At 34.5% G+C, this 18,012-nt stretch overlaps 2 protein-coding genes and 1 long non-coding RNA gene across 4 annotated transcripts in view; 2 read left to right on the top strand and 1 right to left on the bottom strand.

Moving 5' to 3' along the window:
- The window catches only part of coro7 (coronin 7), a 177,068-nt gene that overhangs the window by 38,813 nt on the left and 120,243 nt on the right, over window positions 1–18,012 (bottom strand). The gene's annotated exons all lie outside the window — the stretch shown is intronic.
- On the top strand, window positions 3,849–6,954 carry LOC148982066 (uncharacterized). 2 transcript variants are annotated; one of them, XR_016155189.1, is made up of 6 exons: window positions 3,849–4,087; window positions 4,192–4,267; window positions 4,361–4,445; window positions 4,584–4,672; window positions 4,793–5,185; window positions 6,767–6,954. It is a non-coding gene; the product is annotated as an uncharacterized LOC148982066 (long non-coding RNA). The 2 variants fall into 2 exon arrangements; XR_016155190.1 differs by having other exon boundaries at window positions 4,361–4,449.
- The window catches only part of vasnb (vasorin b), a 30,515-nt gene continuing 22,374 nt past the window's right edge, over window positions 9,872–18,012 (top strand). Inside the window, exon 1 of the mRNA XM_039686397.2 lies at window positions 9,872–10,129. The gene's annotated coding sequence lies outside the window, so the exon portion shown is untranslated. The remainder of the gene's footprint in view (window positions 10,130–18,012) is intronic.

Raw genomic sequence — 18,012 nt, 5'->3', positions numbered from 1 at the left:
GGTGCTCAACGGCGCCCCCTATATGTGCCAGCCAGCATGTGCAGTGAAAACCGACTGAAATGTTGAAGGAAAAAAAAACGGAGAGATTCCCAGCCTCTCCCATGGGAATCTCTCTTTCTCTCTGGCAACATCACATAACTCTTCAGACTTGTCAACACAGCATTTCCCACTCAAATTCCCTCCCGTTCTTTCACACCATTCCTATCCTCGCGGATAAAGGGGTTTTACTCTCTGTCAGGCTTAATTCATCCTATCAGGTCCAGTGTGAGAAATAAATCTCAGAAAACCGTCAAGAACAGGTCCAGCTCATATTTCACTCCTAAATCAGAAGAAAAAGATTCATTTAGCCGAAACGCCTATTTTATGGAACATTTTATGAAAATCTTTGCGATTTTCACGCAATAATGTACACTTTAAAAATGAATATGACTGAATATGTTAAATCTAATCAACAAATTTGAGGCAACAGATTACAATCAATATTATTAATTCAATTTAAAAGATTAGAATTGAGTAATGATTAACCAAATGAATTTCTTAAAAGTTAACCATTTAAAATGAGTAGAATTTACACATTTTACACAACAGACTGACATCAAAGATGAATTAAGAACTCTTTTGACACCTGATGATATCAAGCAGGTCAAATGATTGTGAAATAATGATTATTATCAAAAAGCATAATAATGATTATGTTAAAACATAACCAACACCATCAGATCATCATTTCTATGTGTTTATAACAGCCAAACAACATCTAAAGTTAATGATATAAGGGTCAAGAACCCAAAACACACTGATCACCATAATGGTGACTTAAAATTTCCAATTTACGGTTAAATTACGTTTTTTTCCTTCAGTGATTCTGCTTGTTATCATCAGGTGTCTTCAATGATGGCAATAAAAAAAAGAGTTCTTAATTCATCTTTAACGTCAGTTTGTTATTCAGATATTTTTTTTTAGAAAAAATGTGTAAATTTTGCTCATTTTAATTAATTTGGTTAATTATAACACCATTCTAATTTGTTAAATTTAATTAATAATATTGATTGTAATCTGTTGCCTCAATTTTATTGATTAGATTTAACATATTCAGTCGTATTCATTCTTACAGTGATAATGCTGATTTGAACATTTAGGATAAATGAGCATTTGAGGAGGGAAATTGTCTTGCAGTAAAATCCTAAATCCCTTAAAAATGGTTTTAGGTTGAAATATTTTGTGATATTCGCCCATTTAGAAGTATTAACCTGATTACTCCCGTCTTTTTGTCGGTATAAAGACTGTGGGAACCCTGCGTAGGTGACGTCACATGACATTTGACACGTCCCAGGCCAAGAACGTCAGTGGTTGATTTCACAGTTGATTCAGTGGGATCTGGTTACGGGGGTCAGGGTCTATCTGCCTCTGTTTAAACTACTTATTCTTTAACCATCAACACTTTGCACGCTTTCCTAAAGCTCTCAATCTTTGAACATCTCTGTCTGAGCTCTTTATGTCAGATTCATCAATGGATACGACACAGAGAGAATCTGCAACAATTGACCATGACATTATATGAGGAGAGAAGACCAGGTGGAAACGTCATTATCAGAGTCAGTTCTATAAATACTGAGTGTGTGTGTGTGTGTGTGAGACAGAGCTCTGGGGTCTGGACACCAACAACACCTGGTTTTTACAGTACACCGTTGTGGGCCGAGCACATTTGCTGCTGTAAAAGTCAAGTCAGACTATGGCTGTAAAAAGCAAACGAATTTCTGTCGCTCATGCTAATGGCCGTCTTCAGAAAACCCCTCTCCACTTCCAAACCTTCACCGCCGGGAGTTTCACAGTTTGACTCTGGAAAAGCAGGTGAGCAGAGAATGAAACCAAACAAATATCTGAAAATACTGATTTACTATACAGTAAGTAACCGAGAGTTTTGTTAAGGTACAGCAAGTAAAGTACAAAGTAAGGACAGCAAATGATAGTACATTAGTCGTTTCAGTAAAGAAAGAATGTGAGAGAAGTATATATGCAAGAAAAATTTCACTTTTGAAAAAACTTCTGCTGATAATTTACTCACCCCCATGTCATCCAAGATGTCCATGTCTTTCTTTCCTCAGTCGAAAAGAAATTAAGGTTTTTGATGAAAACATTCCAGGATTTTTCTCCATATAATGGACTTCAATGGGAACCAGACGGTTCAAGATCCAAAAGACAGTTTCAGATGCAGCTTCAAATGTCTTTAAACGACACCAGACGATGAATAAGGGTCTTATCATGCGAAACGATCGGTTATTTCAAAACTTATTCCAAAAATGTAACTTTTCTAAGGACAAATGCTAGCCTTGCTCTATTCTGTGAGGCGCGTTTGTAACGTCACGTAGTAATTACGTTCAAAAGGTCACGGGCGACGTAGCCAGAAGTGCAGAATCAAAATCGTCCGACATCGTTGTTTTACCTTTTAATTCCTTTTTTTTTGTAAATGGCGTTTGAGTTAGTTTGCACGTTCAACCTATGCGTTCAACTTGTAAACACTGACTCTGTACTTCCGGCTACGTCGCCCGTGACCTTTTGAACGTAATTACGTATTACGTGACGTTGCAAACGCGCCTCACAGAATAGAGCAAGGCTAGCATTTGTCCTCAGAAAAGTTACATTTTTGAAATAAGCTTTGAAATAACCGATCGTTTCGCATGATAAGACCCTTATTCATCGTCTGGTGTCGTTTAAAGACATTTGAAGCTGCACTGAAACGGTCTTTTGGACCTTTGAAGTCCATTATATGGAGAAAAATCCTGGAATGTTTTCATCAAAAACCTTAATTTCTTTTCGATTGAGGAAAGAAAGACATGGACATCTTGGATGACATGGGGGTGAGTAAATTATCAGCAAAAGTTTTTTCAAAAGTGAACTAATCCTTTAATAAAGCATTTAATCAAGTAAAAGTATGTAAATAGAAAATTCAAGCGCAATTCAAGTATGCAAAACAATTAGACAAAACAAAACAAGAATACACATTTGTCAAATTCATCAGAAAAAAAATAGTATCAGATTTTATTTTGCATTTTTTGTTTCGTACATTTTTATTTGTACATTTGATATGCAAATTATAATATATATATATATATATATATATATATATATATATATTAAAGGGATTAAAAGAAAAGAAAAACCTGATCAAGAAGGGAATTTTAAAAAAGCAAAGCAAAGCAGAGAAAAAGAAAAGCAAAATAAAAAAGAGTTAGTTGCATGACATGTGTTGTTTTGCATTGTTTTGTTGGTATTTTTTGTATGCCAATTATTTGACAATACAAATGCTTGACATGCCAACAAAACATTTGTCATGCATATCATCCACAGTAAAATTTAACCTGAGGCGGTCAACAAAAGAGAAGAATGACGTGTGGCGAACGACTAAAGATGGTGCATGAAGGGAGAAAAGACCAGTGTTTATTTTACACTGGCGAGTGTTTGGATGTGACACACACACACATGAAGTGTTTTTCTATCCCATTGACACCTGTCACATCCTGAATCCTTCTATACCATCAACAGCCTGTCCGTACAGTCTAAACTTCCTCTGATCTTATGAGATTTACAGCACCTAAAAACCAAACAGCTTTCATCCCACAGCAAAATCTTCAGTGTTGAAATCCTGGTGTTAAAGTCTCTTAGAGTAAAGTGTTAATTTTCTGGTGTTGAATCTCAAGGGATTAACACTAGCTAGTGTAAACCACACTCTGGCTGGTGAAAATATGTGGAGTTAAATCTAAGTAGCACCTGAGAATGCTTTGACAACACCAATAATAGTGTTACTAGTCACATCCGGGACATTTACTTGCTGGGCGGAACGAAACGAGCTGAAACTTTACTCACAGACGCCATTTTCTTTGACTCGAGTCGCAAGGCATACGAGGAGGAAACACGCATTTATTACGTGTTTTATCGCATTTATAGATTCATTTTATAACATCATATTGTTTTATAACAATATGTATGTTCTGTGGACAAGCAAACCGCTCTCAGAGGGACATTTTCTATGACGCGCGATTCGGGGCAGACCAGGATGGGTTTGCTTTTTAACCGGGAAACAACGAAAGTAAGTGTTTTCTAATTTACATTGGCAATGTATTTTATAGTATATTGATTCATGGCGATATTTAAATGCCCAGCGCGATTAAACGGTCGAAATTCTTTTCAAAGGCGACATCATCTTTGACTAGCCTAAATACGGAGCTGACGAGGAGGAGGCTTAACGTTAACAGGGAAAACACCTACAGTAAGTGTTTTTAACATAATTTACCTCATGAATTTCATGGCATTATATTGTTTTGTAACGATATTTATGTAATGTGCGCGCCTAAACCGTCAGGTCCTGCATCTTTGACTCGTGACGCATTTCAAAAAGCAGTGCAGAATGCAGACACGGAGTTTGCTTTTAACAGTGAAAACACCGAGTAGGTAACTTTAAGTGTTTTTTACTCATTTACTGTGCTACGTGTTTTATAATATGATATTGTTTTATGACAATATGTGTGATGTGCAAATATCATAAAGTATTTATCCTCAAACTATCTTTTACTCTCGTCTGCCAGCTAAACCAACTCCACAAACTGCGGACCAACAATGCACGTGAAATTTTCACTTTATTTCCTTATTTGGAGGACCAATCTTCTTAGAATGGGTAAGCAATTATTTCAAATTAAATATTGATGCAAATGTATTCATCAGATTAACTTTTGGTTGATATTTGGAGATGCTTTAATGTTTAAATTTATTGATTTTTGCAATTTGTTTTTGCTAGGAGCAATTCTATGATGCACCAAGTGGCTAAGGGTACCAGGCTTGGTGTTTAAAGACTGTACAGACTAGAACCTGGTGATGGAAAGATAACAGATAAGTTAACATATGAGAGAATCATGGGCACAAACAAAAATAATCATGGCTTGGTATTACTAGATTTTCTTTGTTTCATAACACATATTTTGAATTTGTCTAGTCAAATTACTTAACAAAAGTGTGTGTGTGTGTGTGTGTATATATATAAACTTAAAATAAGATTTCTAATCAATGGTTTTCTTAATTTGACAAGTAGAAATCTCTGCCCATCACCTGCCCCCAACATTACAAAGCCACAAGAAGAGAACACCGATCCTTCCAGAATCCGGCGGCTGACTATTTAGTGAGATTTCTTAAGGTGCGTGTCTTAATTTATTCTTAAAGTGTTAGTTCACCCACAAATGGAAATTCTGTCATTAATTACTCACCCTCATGTCGTTCCAAACATGTGAGCGTTTTTCGATGTTCACAACACAAACGAAGATATTTTTAATGAAATCTGAGAGCTTCGTGCCCCTCCATTGACAATCTACGCAACTACCACTTTCAAGCCCCAGACAAAAGTACATCATTAAAGTACTCCATGCGACTCCAGTGGTTTAACATAAATGTTTATTAAACTATGCAAGTGCTGTGTTTGCAGCAAAAACACATTTACCAATTTATTAAATATTTATTTCCAACATGCGTTCATGAGAACATTACAACTCGTGCATGTTGTTGATGTGCATGTATGTGCATTGAAGAGGAATATTTTGTAAATAAAGTTGAGTTAAAATTGTGAAATTTATGTTACACCACTAGAGTCACATGGATTACTTTTGATTTCCTTTATACCTTTCCGTGGCTTTGGAAGTAGTGGTTGAATAGGCTTTAGATGAATGGACAGAAATCTCTTATATTTCATTAAAAATATCTTCATTAAAGGGACTGTTCACCCAAAAAAATGTAAATTCTGTCAGTATTTACTCACCTTCATGTTGTTCCAGCCCTGTAAGACTTTCGTTCATCTTCTGAACACAAATTAAGATATTTTTGATTAAATCTGAGCTATCTCACTCCTCCATAGGCTTCTAAGGGATCAAAACTTGCCAGCCCAGAAAGTTATTAAAGATATTGTTAAAATAGTCCAAGTGATTACAGAAGCGCAATCATAAGTTTATCAAGCAACGAGAATACTTTGTGTGCCAAAAACAAACAGAAATTACGACTTTATTTAATTATGCATGCTTCTCTGTGGGCCTTGAGATGGTTCTCGTAGTGTAACAGTGCTTCAGTGTTGTACGTCACACACAGGCTCACTATTGGCCGACGCTGGTTGTGTGTGTGTGTGTGTGTGTGTGTGTGACGTACAACACAGAAGCGCTGCACTGTTACACTGTTAACTTGCTCAGGCCCACGCAGAAGAAAATGAATAGTTAATTTTAATATTTTTAGTTTGGGTTTTTTTTGCATACAAAAAGTATTTTTGTCACTTGATAAACTTAAGGTTGAGCCACTGTAGTCACTCTGTCTATTTTTACAATGTCTTTAATAACTTTTTTCTTGGCCGCCAAGTTTCAATCCCTTAGAAGGCTATGGAGGAGTGAGATAGCTCAGATTTAATCAAAAATATCTTAATTTGTGTCCTGAAGATGAAGGAAATTCTTACGGGGTTGGAACAACATGAGGGTGAATAATTAGTCAGAATTTTCATTTTTGGGTGAACTAACCCTTTAAGTGTTTCGAAGATGAGCAAAACTCTTACTGGTTTGGAACAACATGAGGGTGAATAATTTTTTATTAATTAAATCTTCGATTTACTTGGAAATCAGTAAATTCAAGTCTTAATCAAACAAAAATGTTTTTTTGTGTGAGTCGATGATTGAACTTTTTTTCACCCTAAACTTGCTGTATTTATGAAACACAAATGTGTAAATGATCTGGTTTTGTGTTCTAGGTACCCAGTACTACACGATTTTTCACTAAAGTTGGATCTGCACAGCCTTTTCTGCTCTGTGAAACAACTGCACTGAACTTTACTGTTAGCGACTGGATACAGCTGATCCACTCATATCCTGCTACTGTTTTTCATCTGCTGAATGTTTTTGACTCAAGCACTGCTGTACTGTTGCAAAGTCAAAGGTACTGAATTAACTTCACTGACACAGGACTCACATTCACTGATATGTTCAGGACTTAAATATTAAACACCATTTGATCACATCATATAATTCTGATGACAGAAATCCATATATTGTGCATTCATCGTTTATTAAAAAAATTAACCTATAATGTAAACGTGCTTGTTCGTTAATAAAAAAAATAGTTTGTTTGAAACAACTGTTTACATTTTGCCTTTATTTTTAACTTTACAGTGAACAGATTTCTACTATGATCCCAGACTTTTTGGATTGTTTTGAAATAAAGTTTTTTAAGAGTAATAAAGAGTGATGTGTTTATTTCAAAGTGAAATTATTCTTTTAAATAATAAGATGGTATTGCATTGGAGAGTTGTCTTATTCAATTGTATGTTTGAAAATTTTTAATAAATGTTAAAATAAATTCAAAGTAACTTGGTTTTTGGAAAAATATCTTCGGGTTTAAAAGTTAAATTTTTTTAAACTTCATCTGCATTACCATTTTAAAATAAGTATACATTATAAACATTAAATCAACATCAAAATACACTGGAGTTGTGTGATTAAACACCATAAAGTGTTAAATGTGTATATTTAAGAGTAATAATTTCTAACACCTTGAGTGATTAAATGAAACACTAACACAGTGTTTAAAAAATAAACACTATCGTCAGTGTTGTTTTAACACTAGCAAAGATGGACCTGTATGTTCACCCGGAAAGTGATAATTTTAACACCCATGGTGACAAATCTCCTGACATTTTTTTGCTGTGGGCGCTCGCGGCCTAAACAGATCCATCATCGACAACATCAGATCACATGTTCTGCTTAATGCACGGACCAAGGCCTTCTGTTAAAAGATAAACATTTCAAAAAGGAGTTGTCACCACATAGTGTGTTTAATTCAAAGAGGGACTGATTGTGCAGACTATACTAAAAACAGGAGGATTTATTTAGTGTGAACACACACACACACACAGAGCATCATCTGTGCATCAGATCTGAGCAAAACACGCATGAAATCGTTTATATGTCCCCGCAGTTCAACGTAATGTGTCACAGATGTGCTGTCTGCACGTGCTGGATTACAGAAAGGATATATACTGTACGGCTGACATATTTCTAGGATGTTGTGGAGTGTGAAACATGCTAAAACCTTTTCAAAGGGCTTATTTTATCATTATGCATGTGACTTTTATATTCAAACATGGAATATCTGTAGGCTCCTTTACAAAACGCAGGGAACAAAACAGCGGCCTCGTCGCTATAACACAGGTCTCAATACAGTTACTGTTACTACCGTAAACTGTTTGCAAACACACAGCAGCTGTGCGTTTATAGTTCAGTTAGTGGACCATCAAGAGCTGCGAGGGAAGATTTCGGCATGTCTCGAGAGCAGATTTCTGTGGTTTCGGGTTCATAACACACGATGCGCTAACTACAGTATAATGGGGATTGCAGAGCTTCAACAAGCTTATTTAAATCCATGCACAAGTACCACACACATATTTGTTGATTCTGCTAAGAGCCAGAAACTACTATTTAAGTAGATAAAGCATTTAGTAGGATCTAGCATAGTAAACAAAACACTTTTTTATTTATTTCTGGTAACGTTTTCACGAGCATCTATTTGATTGTTGTTTACAAAAAAATCCTGTTAAAACGTGCTTTGTAAAAAAATTATGATCAATAAGTTTTGACAAGTTTTGGATTGGTTGAGTGAGGCTATATTATGTGCTACAGTATGTTATTCTTTATTATTTTTACCTTAATTAGTACTTTTTGTATCGTTAATTTTGCTTATTTTTTTATTTATTATGTGTATTTATGTATATTTATATATATTTGGGAGTAATTGTGATTGTAATTATTGGCTTTTGATGTATTGTTTGGACCCCAGGATGAGTAGCTGTCGTCTTGGCGTCAACTAATGGGGATCCTTTTAAATAAACAAATAAACAACACGTTTTTAAACTGCTTTAACTCATCAAAATAGCGTAATAAGATTCAACTCATTTTTTAAAGCCAGTTTAATGTAATTTAAGTTGAAATTACTTAAACATCCACAAGTTGAATAAACAAGTTGATAGAAGTTAAATATTTAAGGAAGCAGCTTTCTTAAAGTGTATAAATACATCTAAAAACAATATGTATAAAGCAATACAGTATATAAAATACACAAATCTTTTTTCGTGTCATTTGGTTCATTCAACGAACGAGTTGACTTGGAAAAAGATTCGTTCATTTTGATGAACGAGTTCGAACAGGAGAGTCATGAACGCGCATCACAGAACAGAGCAAGGCGTCCATTTGAGCTTATAAAACTTAAACTTTGTTATTTATTTTTTAAATGAGCGATCGTTTCGCTTGATAAGACCCTTATTCATCGTCTGGAATCGTTTAAAGCCCTTTGAACAGTTTGCACTGAAACTGTGTTTTGTAGGTATTATATGGAGAAAAATCCTGGAATGTTATCATGGAAAAAAACAAAAACTTTTTTTCGACTGAAGAAACAATGACATGGACATCTTGGATGACATGGGGGTGAGTAAATTATCAGCAAAAGTTTTATTTTTTTTATTTTTTTAAAGATTCTAAAAGATTTTACAACCAAAGTCTCCAAAAAAAAATTCTACAATAAAATATTCTAAAAGATTTTATATTAAAAGATTCTACAACAAAAGACTACATCAAAAAGCTTTAAAAATGTGATTGTTACACACCAAACACTGATGTAAATAAAGCGTATGCAAAAGCACAAATGTCAGCGCGTGTCTGCACATACCGGTCCGGCGAGTTGAAACGCAAAAAAAAAAAAAAAAAAAAAAAAAAAAGGATCAGGAGCGCGTCGTTCATAAGCGTCGCCTCATTTGATGCTCTACAGTGAGTAAACCTCACACACGCGCGCTCCCGCCGCTCCTCCCAGTGAAGTTAAAGCGCGAGGCGAGCACAGCTCACACACCGGAGTTTCACCACAGACACTTGGACTCGACCGTGCGCCTTTTACCGTCGGACAAACTTTACAAACGGACTCTCTATCAAAACCCTTACACATCAACTCTATATGAGACGTACTTTATGTCGTTTGAAAAGAAACGCGAGTTATTGGATACATAAATGCAGGACTGACGGAACGCGCTCGGTGCCTTCACCTCCAACGCGCCGCTGATGCGCTCGAGCTGGTGAGTTTAAAAACTGGACAACGGCGAGAATTAACGCTTGTGTTTGTTTCTAACACATATAGATGCGGATTTGACAGTTTTGTCGTGTAGCTATTGTGAGAGTAAGCTTAAGTAAGTGTATGAGCTAACCATTTATTAATTTAGCAGACACATGAGCAATATTGCTTTTTATACGCAAGCAGCTCTCTATCTCTAGAGACATCTTCGATGTGCAACAATAAAGTCTCAAAGTTGTTCTGAAACTTTGGTCGTCCATTCATGGGTTTACAAACATTACATTGGTTCAGAGCGTTTCAAAAGGTTCGATGCTGGTGCACCAGTGCACTTGAAGTGTTTATGCTCGTGCATGTGTAACTCAGTGTTGTGCATATTACCAGCGTCGTGCACAAACAAGAGAACAAGAATTCAGATCAAAGCTGTGCAAATCTATATTCAAGCACTATTTAACAAAAAATAAAGCTGTGGTTCTTATAGGGTTGTATGTTTTAAGTTGGTATATGGGTTCTTTAAAGAGTTTTCTATAGAACTAAAGCTCTCTCTTTAGAACTTAAAAAAGATTCTTCTAAGGAACCAAGCTATAAAAAAAACCCCAAACAAATTAGAACCTTTATTTTCAAGACTCTATATGACTTTTAGATGCTATAATCATTGTGGAATAAATGAAAAGCTCTGAACGATCAATGCAAACACTGGCAACTGCAAGTGCTTGACCGCAGCAGGACAAAAGCATTGCGTCTGGACCACGCCGGCTTCTATTTTTCTCTGAGAAAGCATATTTCGGTGCAGTTTGCTTTAATTTTAGGAGCTCGTCCCACATCAAACTCTGGCAGTCTAAAAATCCAGCAAACAAATGGCCACAAACAGGTTTAATTTTATCCGCTCAATAGGAGTTCAAAGGTTTAAAGTCTGTTTAGTCACACAAGCAGATTAAATGCTATTATTTTACAGACTTTATTTCATGTTTGTAATTCTCATTGTCGATGAATAGTCCAAGAGAGGCAGGAAGCGATCAACTATCTTGTCTCGGTCATAAAAATGTCATATAATAAATGATGCGATAAAACAAAATACGGCGTTCACAGGGACAGCTTGACAGATGCTCTTCTAAGCACAAGTACTACATTTAGGTTATAAATTAAAAAGTAAGACAAACAACACACGCATAAATCGTTTACTTATGTCAAACATATTCAGATTTTAATGGGTTTCTTCTGCATGCACAGAGCTTTTCGGAACAAATCTTGACATATTACGGTCATAAAAATAATTTTGTGTGATCAAAAGTCACTGATCTTTCCATTAGGAGAATGAGGGAAATGTAAAACGCATGTGATTCTGTATATTTATCTCTGTAAGTGTAATTGCAGATTCCAGCTCTAGTTTACGATAGCAAAGCTGATATGCAAGGCAGGCGTCATTCAAACATACGATAATCAGCCTTGCCGTCGTTTACCGTTTAATTGCATTTAATTAAGTTTAGAGGGAAGCCCGACACTATACTTAGAAGCAATAAAACACAACAGAAAGCCCCATTCAATGAAGTTCGCGTTTGTTTGAGCACCAGGCCACTTTGCTTTGCTTTTCTAGCACAAAATGTGAGTTTTGATTCGATTCCATAACACATAATATATCTTGATTCCTACGTGAAACTGTTTAGGCTAATAAGAATCGGACTCAATGGATTGGAATCGTGTGCGGTGTCATATTTTCTAGTGGCTTCCTAAATTCCTTGGCACTTGTAAATGTCAAAGAGAGAAGCCCAGAGAGGGTTTTGTGTAGACGTCCAGAAGACAAAACGGAAGGTGAGAGAACATGGCGCACAGGATATGAGGAAGGATGAAACTTGAGGGAAAAGCAAATATTCCTGTCTGAGAGACTTAATTAAGGAGCTGTGAGTGGAGTAGAACTTTAAACCAATTCATTTTACAAGTTTATTATACACTGGCTTATGGTGTCTTGAAAATAAATGGGGTACACTGTTAAACATAAAGGATTCAAAAGGGGTCTTTGTTGCAATGATGCCATTAAGGAACCATTTTGGCTCCCCCAAAGACCCTTTTTTCTTAGTGGGACGAATCTACTAAAGAACCCTTTTCCACTATAAAGAACTTTTGTGCATTAGAAAGGTTCCATTGATGTTTAAGGTTCCATCAATGCCGATAAAGAACCTTTATTTGTTGAACATTCTAAAAAAATAAAAACCTGAACTCTACTTCTTGTAAATAAAAGATCCATCGACTTTAATTTAGCCTTCAATGATGTAATACTGTAATATAATAACCTCCTGTTTTGGTATCATCAGAATGTGAGTCTGAGGTTGTGTGTGTGGCAAATCAAGCTCCTCGTGCCAGCTTTCCTCACAGTGTCAAAATAACATCCCTATGGTATTTCCCTACCGTTCTGTCCAAACAACATCACTCTCAGCGCAGAACAGAACCATGGGTTTTCTGATAAACACACACACACAGGGCTCTGCCAAGGCAAACACGGACATCTAAAAGCTATCTTGAGGACCACTCCATGTGTCTCTGTGTTTCGTAAACGCGGCGTGACAGAGACTCTATACTTCTCTCTGTCTGGGCTCTTTATATTTACATTGTTCAAACTTGAGCAAAACCCTAACAAGCACAATAATTGTAAGTTTTTAGTTTGTACTACTTACACTAATGATTCCTCAAATCATGCCGTTATATTTGAGGAGAAGTGTGCTGGTATTTTACTTAAGTAATCAGGTTTAGGGCCTAGGTCTAGGGATCAGACTTTCATAGAGACTACTAGTTGGATTGAGTAAGTTACCACCTAGAAAACACCCTAGCAACTGCCTGGCAATGGCCCGTAAGACCCTAGCAACACAGCATCAAGTTGAACTAATTAAATGAATACATTTGAATAAAATGTAAAAATGGGTAGCAAACATTCATAAAATCATTCTAAAAGATTCTACAGTAAAATATTCTACAAAAATATTCTACCGTAAAAATGACTTAAAGATTGTACATTAAAAGAGCCTAAAGATTTCACCAAAAAAGTCTCAAAACAATTCTACAATAAAATAATCTAAAAGATTTTATGTTAAGATACTGTACAACTAAAGAGTATAACAGATATTTTTTTAAGATTCTACAAAAAAGATTCTGCAGTAAAAAATTCAAAAAAGATTGTTGTAGAAATTCTACAACAAAAGACTACAAAAATATTATACAGAAAGTCTCTTAAAGATTGTACATTAAAAGATTCTAAAGATTTTACAAGAAAAGTCTCTAAACAAATCTACAATAAAATATTCTAAAAGATTTTATGTTAAAATATTCTACAAAAAAGACTACAAAAATATTCTACCGTAAAAATATCTTAAAGATTGTACATTAAAAGATTTAACAACAAGTCTCTAAAAATTCTACAACAAAATATTCTAAAAGATTTTATATTAAAATAGTCTACAACAAAAAACTATAACAGATGTTTTTTAAAGATTCTAAAAAAATTTTGTAAAAAAAGATTTTACAAAATTGACAACAAACATATTTAAAAAAAATTCTACAGTAATAAAATCTGTTTGTGGTCATTTTTGTAAAATCTTTTAGAATATTTTATTGTAGACTATTGAAAATGAAATGAAAAATGCATTATTCATATTTTCATATATATATATATATATATATATATATATATATATATATGAAAATATGAATAATGCATTTTTCATTTCGTTTTCAATATTTTATATTTTATTATAATTATTTTTTGTTGTAAAAATCTTTAAGATTTTATTACTGTAGAATTTTTTTAAATATGTTTGTTTGTATATATATATATATATATATATATATATATATATATATATATATATTATCATTCTAAAATAATAGATTCTAAAAGATTTCACAACAAAAGTCTACAATAAAATATTCTAAAAGATTTTACAAAAATGACCACAAACATATTTTTAAAAAAATCTACAGTAAAAGATTCTTAAAGATTTTTACAACAACAAAAAAAAAAAAAGAATTCAAAACGAAATGGAAAATGCAATATTTATTCTAAAATAATAGATTCTAAAAATTTCACAACAAAAATCTCTAAAAAAATTCTACAATAAAATATTCAAAAAAATTGTACATTAAAAGATTTTTTTTAAATCAACAGTAAAAGATTCTTTTTGGTTTTTACGACAAAAGACTATAAAATAAAATAAAAATAAAATAAAATATAAAAAATTGACAACGAAATTGAAAATGTATTATTCCCATTTTATCAGTTGGACTGATAAATGGCACTGGGCAAAATCTGAAGGGTGTTTCCATGCTCTTGTTGCCACATGATCAGATTTGTTGTGTCCTGCTGATTCTGGTTCCCTTCTACACCAATTAGCAGCGCGTTCTCAGCCGGCCTGTCCTTCACAATGCAGGATTAAGAGGTTAAAAGTCAGGCTGGAGGGGAAAGCAGGGGAGGGGGCGAAGGGGCGTAAAGAGGACTGATAGACGGGGTTAGTCAAACAGCGGGCGGCTCGAAGGAGTCGACAGAGCAGAAAAAGCAACACTTGTGAAAGAATGCAAGGGAAAATAGCAAAAGCCCACCAGAAAGGGTCAGGACAAACCTCAACTCTAATTGCACGCATACAAACCGGCATGTTGGACGGGAGCTTTTAAGCAGGAGTGTTCGAGATCTTCCAGGTGGCTTTAGCGCTCTTAAATTAAACCTCAGGCTTCAAAGAGCGACAAAGTCATGCTGACCAAGCAGTGTGTGTGTGTAGCCCGAGTCACCCGTCGTCACTGCCAAACTAAACTGAAGAAGACCTTGATGGATGAAGCCAAATGATGCGTTCTGAAGAGCCACATCAAACCTCGCTATAAGTACACACACATGCACTGGCCTCTCAGCTCTCGCTCAAACCCCAAATAACTTAAAACACAGCCGTTTATCAAACGCTCCCGGGACAGATTTTCCTATAGAGCTGGTCTGCTACGAATATGGCAAAAATCAGAAAAATGCTGGTTTGTCCACCAAGCTATTTCCCCTCAGGAGGCGAAGGAGCACATCCGCGCGATCCACCGCCGCCGCAAAATTGCCGCATTTTCGCCAGGCAGTAAAAAAAGAAAATGACTTTAATCTAAGGCTGTAATTACCTCAGACTGAACTGTAATTAGGAAATGAGCCTTGAACCGAAGACGCAGACCACGGCCCTGAACTCTACGCCAGGTCAAATACTCCAGCGGCCGCTATTAATGGCTAATGCGAATTCAAACACAGCGCCCCGATGAACATATTTGACTTCACCCAGAAACTGATAAGTGCAGAATAAGTGTTAGTTTAGGATGTTCTTGTTTAAATGTTTAGATTCGGCCGGTCTTGAAGACGATGTGTGTGGGTCGCTGTTTGTTTGAGCCCGAGGGTGAAGATGTGTGGAATGTGTCAGCGGACTTTGCTTGCACACACACACACACACACATACACACACTCACACAAACCCAGTACTGCGGGTTTTATCCTGATAGTCCCCCTATAACACACACACACACACACGTCCCCCGGCGTATCGCTGACGTGTGTCTCATCTCGCTATTTCAGTAGAGGTTAACGCCACTCATATCTGCTTTCAGCCGACACGGGTGACATGGGCACTGTGTATCTGCACTCTCAGAAAAAAAGGTACAAAAGCTGTCACTGGGGCTGTACCTTTTCAAAAGATACACTTTTGTACCTAAAGGGTGCATATTGGTAACTTAATGGTACATATTAACAATTAAAATGTACATATTAGCACCTAAAATGTACATATTAGCACCTAAAATGTACATAATAACACCTAAAATGTACATATTAGCACCTAAAATGTACATAATAGCACCTAAAATGTACATATTAGCACCTAAAATGTACACAATAGCACATAAAATTTACATATTAGCACCTAAAATATACTTATTAGCACCTAAAATTTGCATATTAGCACCTAAAATGTACATAATAGCACCAAAAATGTACATATTAGCATCTAAAATGTACATAATAGAACCTAAAATGTACACAATAGCACCTAAAATGTACATAATAGTACCTAAAATCTACATATTAGCACCTAAAATGTACACAATAGCACCTAAAATTTACATATTAGCACCTAAAATATACTTATTAGCACCTAAAATTTGCATATTAGCACATAAAATGTACATAATAGCACCTAAAATTTACATATTAGCACCTAAAATATACTTATTACCACCTAACATTTACATATTAGCACCTAAAATGTACTCATTAGCACCTAAAATGTACATATTAGCACCTAAAATGTACTTATTAGCACCTAAAATGTACATCAGCACCTAAAATGTACATATTAGCACCTAAAATGTACATAATAGCACCTAAAATGTACATATTAGCACCTAAAATACTTATTAGCACCTACAATTTACATATTAGCACATAAAATATACTTATTAGCACCTAAAATGTACATATTAGCACCTTAAATTTACATATTAGCACCTAAAATGTACATATTAGCACCTAAAATTTACATATTAGCACCTAAAATGTACATAATAGCACCTAAAATGTACATATTAGCACCTAAAATACTTATTAGCACCTACAATTTACATATTAGCACATAAAATATACTTATTAGCACCTAAAATGTACATATTAGCACCTAAAATGTACATAATAACACCTAAAATGTACATATTAGCACCTAAAATGTACATAATAGCACCTAAAATGTACATATTAGCACCTAAAATGTACACAATAGCACATAAAATTTACATATTAGCACCTAAAATATACTTATTAGCACCTAAAATTTGCATATTAGCACCTAAAATGTACATAATAGCACCAAAAATGTACATATTAGCATCTAAAATGTACATAATAGAACCTAAAATTTACACAATAGCACCTAAAATGTACATAATAGTACCTAAAATCTACATATTAGCACCTAAAATGTACACAATAGCACCTAAAATTTACATATTAGCACCTAAAATATACTTATTAGCACCTAAAATTTGCATATTAGCACATAAAATGTACATAATAGCACCTAAAATTTACATATTAGCACCTAAAATATACTTATTACCACCTAACATTTACATATTAGCACCTAAAATGTACTCATTAGCACCTAAAATGTACATATTAGCACCTAAAATGTACATATTAGCACCTAAAATGTACTTATTAGCACCTAAAATGTACATATTAGCACCTAAAATGTACTTATTAGCACCTAAAATGTACATCAGCACCTAAAATGTACATATTAGCACCTAAAATGTACATAATAGCACCTAAAATGTACATATTAGCACCTAAAATACTTATTAGCACCTACAATTTACATATTAGCACATAAAATATACTTATTAGCACCTAAAATGTACATATTAGCACCTAAAATGTACATAATAACACCTAAAATGTACATATTAGCACCTAAAATGTACATAATAGCACCTAAAATGTACATATTAGCACCTAAAATGTACACAATAGCACATAAAATTTACATATTAGCACCTAAAATATACTTATTAGCACCTAAAATTTGCATATTAGCACCTAAAATGTACATAATAGCACCAAAAATGTACATATTAGCATCTAAAATGTACATAATAGAACCTAAAATGTACACAATAGCACCTAAAATGTACATAATAGTACCTAAAATCTACATATTAGCACCTAAAATGTACACAATAGCACCTAAAATTTACATATTAGCACCTAAAATATACTTATTAGCACCTAAAATTTGCATATTAGCACATAAAATGTACATAATAGCACCTAAAATTTACATATTAGCACCTAAAATATACTTATTACCACCTAACATTTACATATTAGCACCTAAAATG

This window comes from Pimephales promelas, chromosome 3 (genome assembly GCF_988280905.1).
Source record: "Pimephales promelas chromosome 3, fPimPro1.hap1.1, whole genome shotgun sequence".
Taxonomy (NCBI): Eukaryota; Metazoa; Chordata; class Actinopteri; order Cypriniformes; family Leuciscidae; genus Pimephales; species Pimephales promelas.
This window is presented reverse-complemented; position numbering and strand designations above follow the sequence as displayed.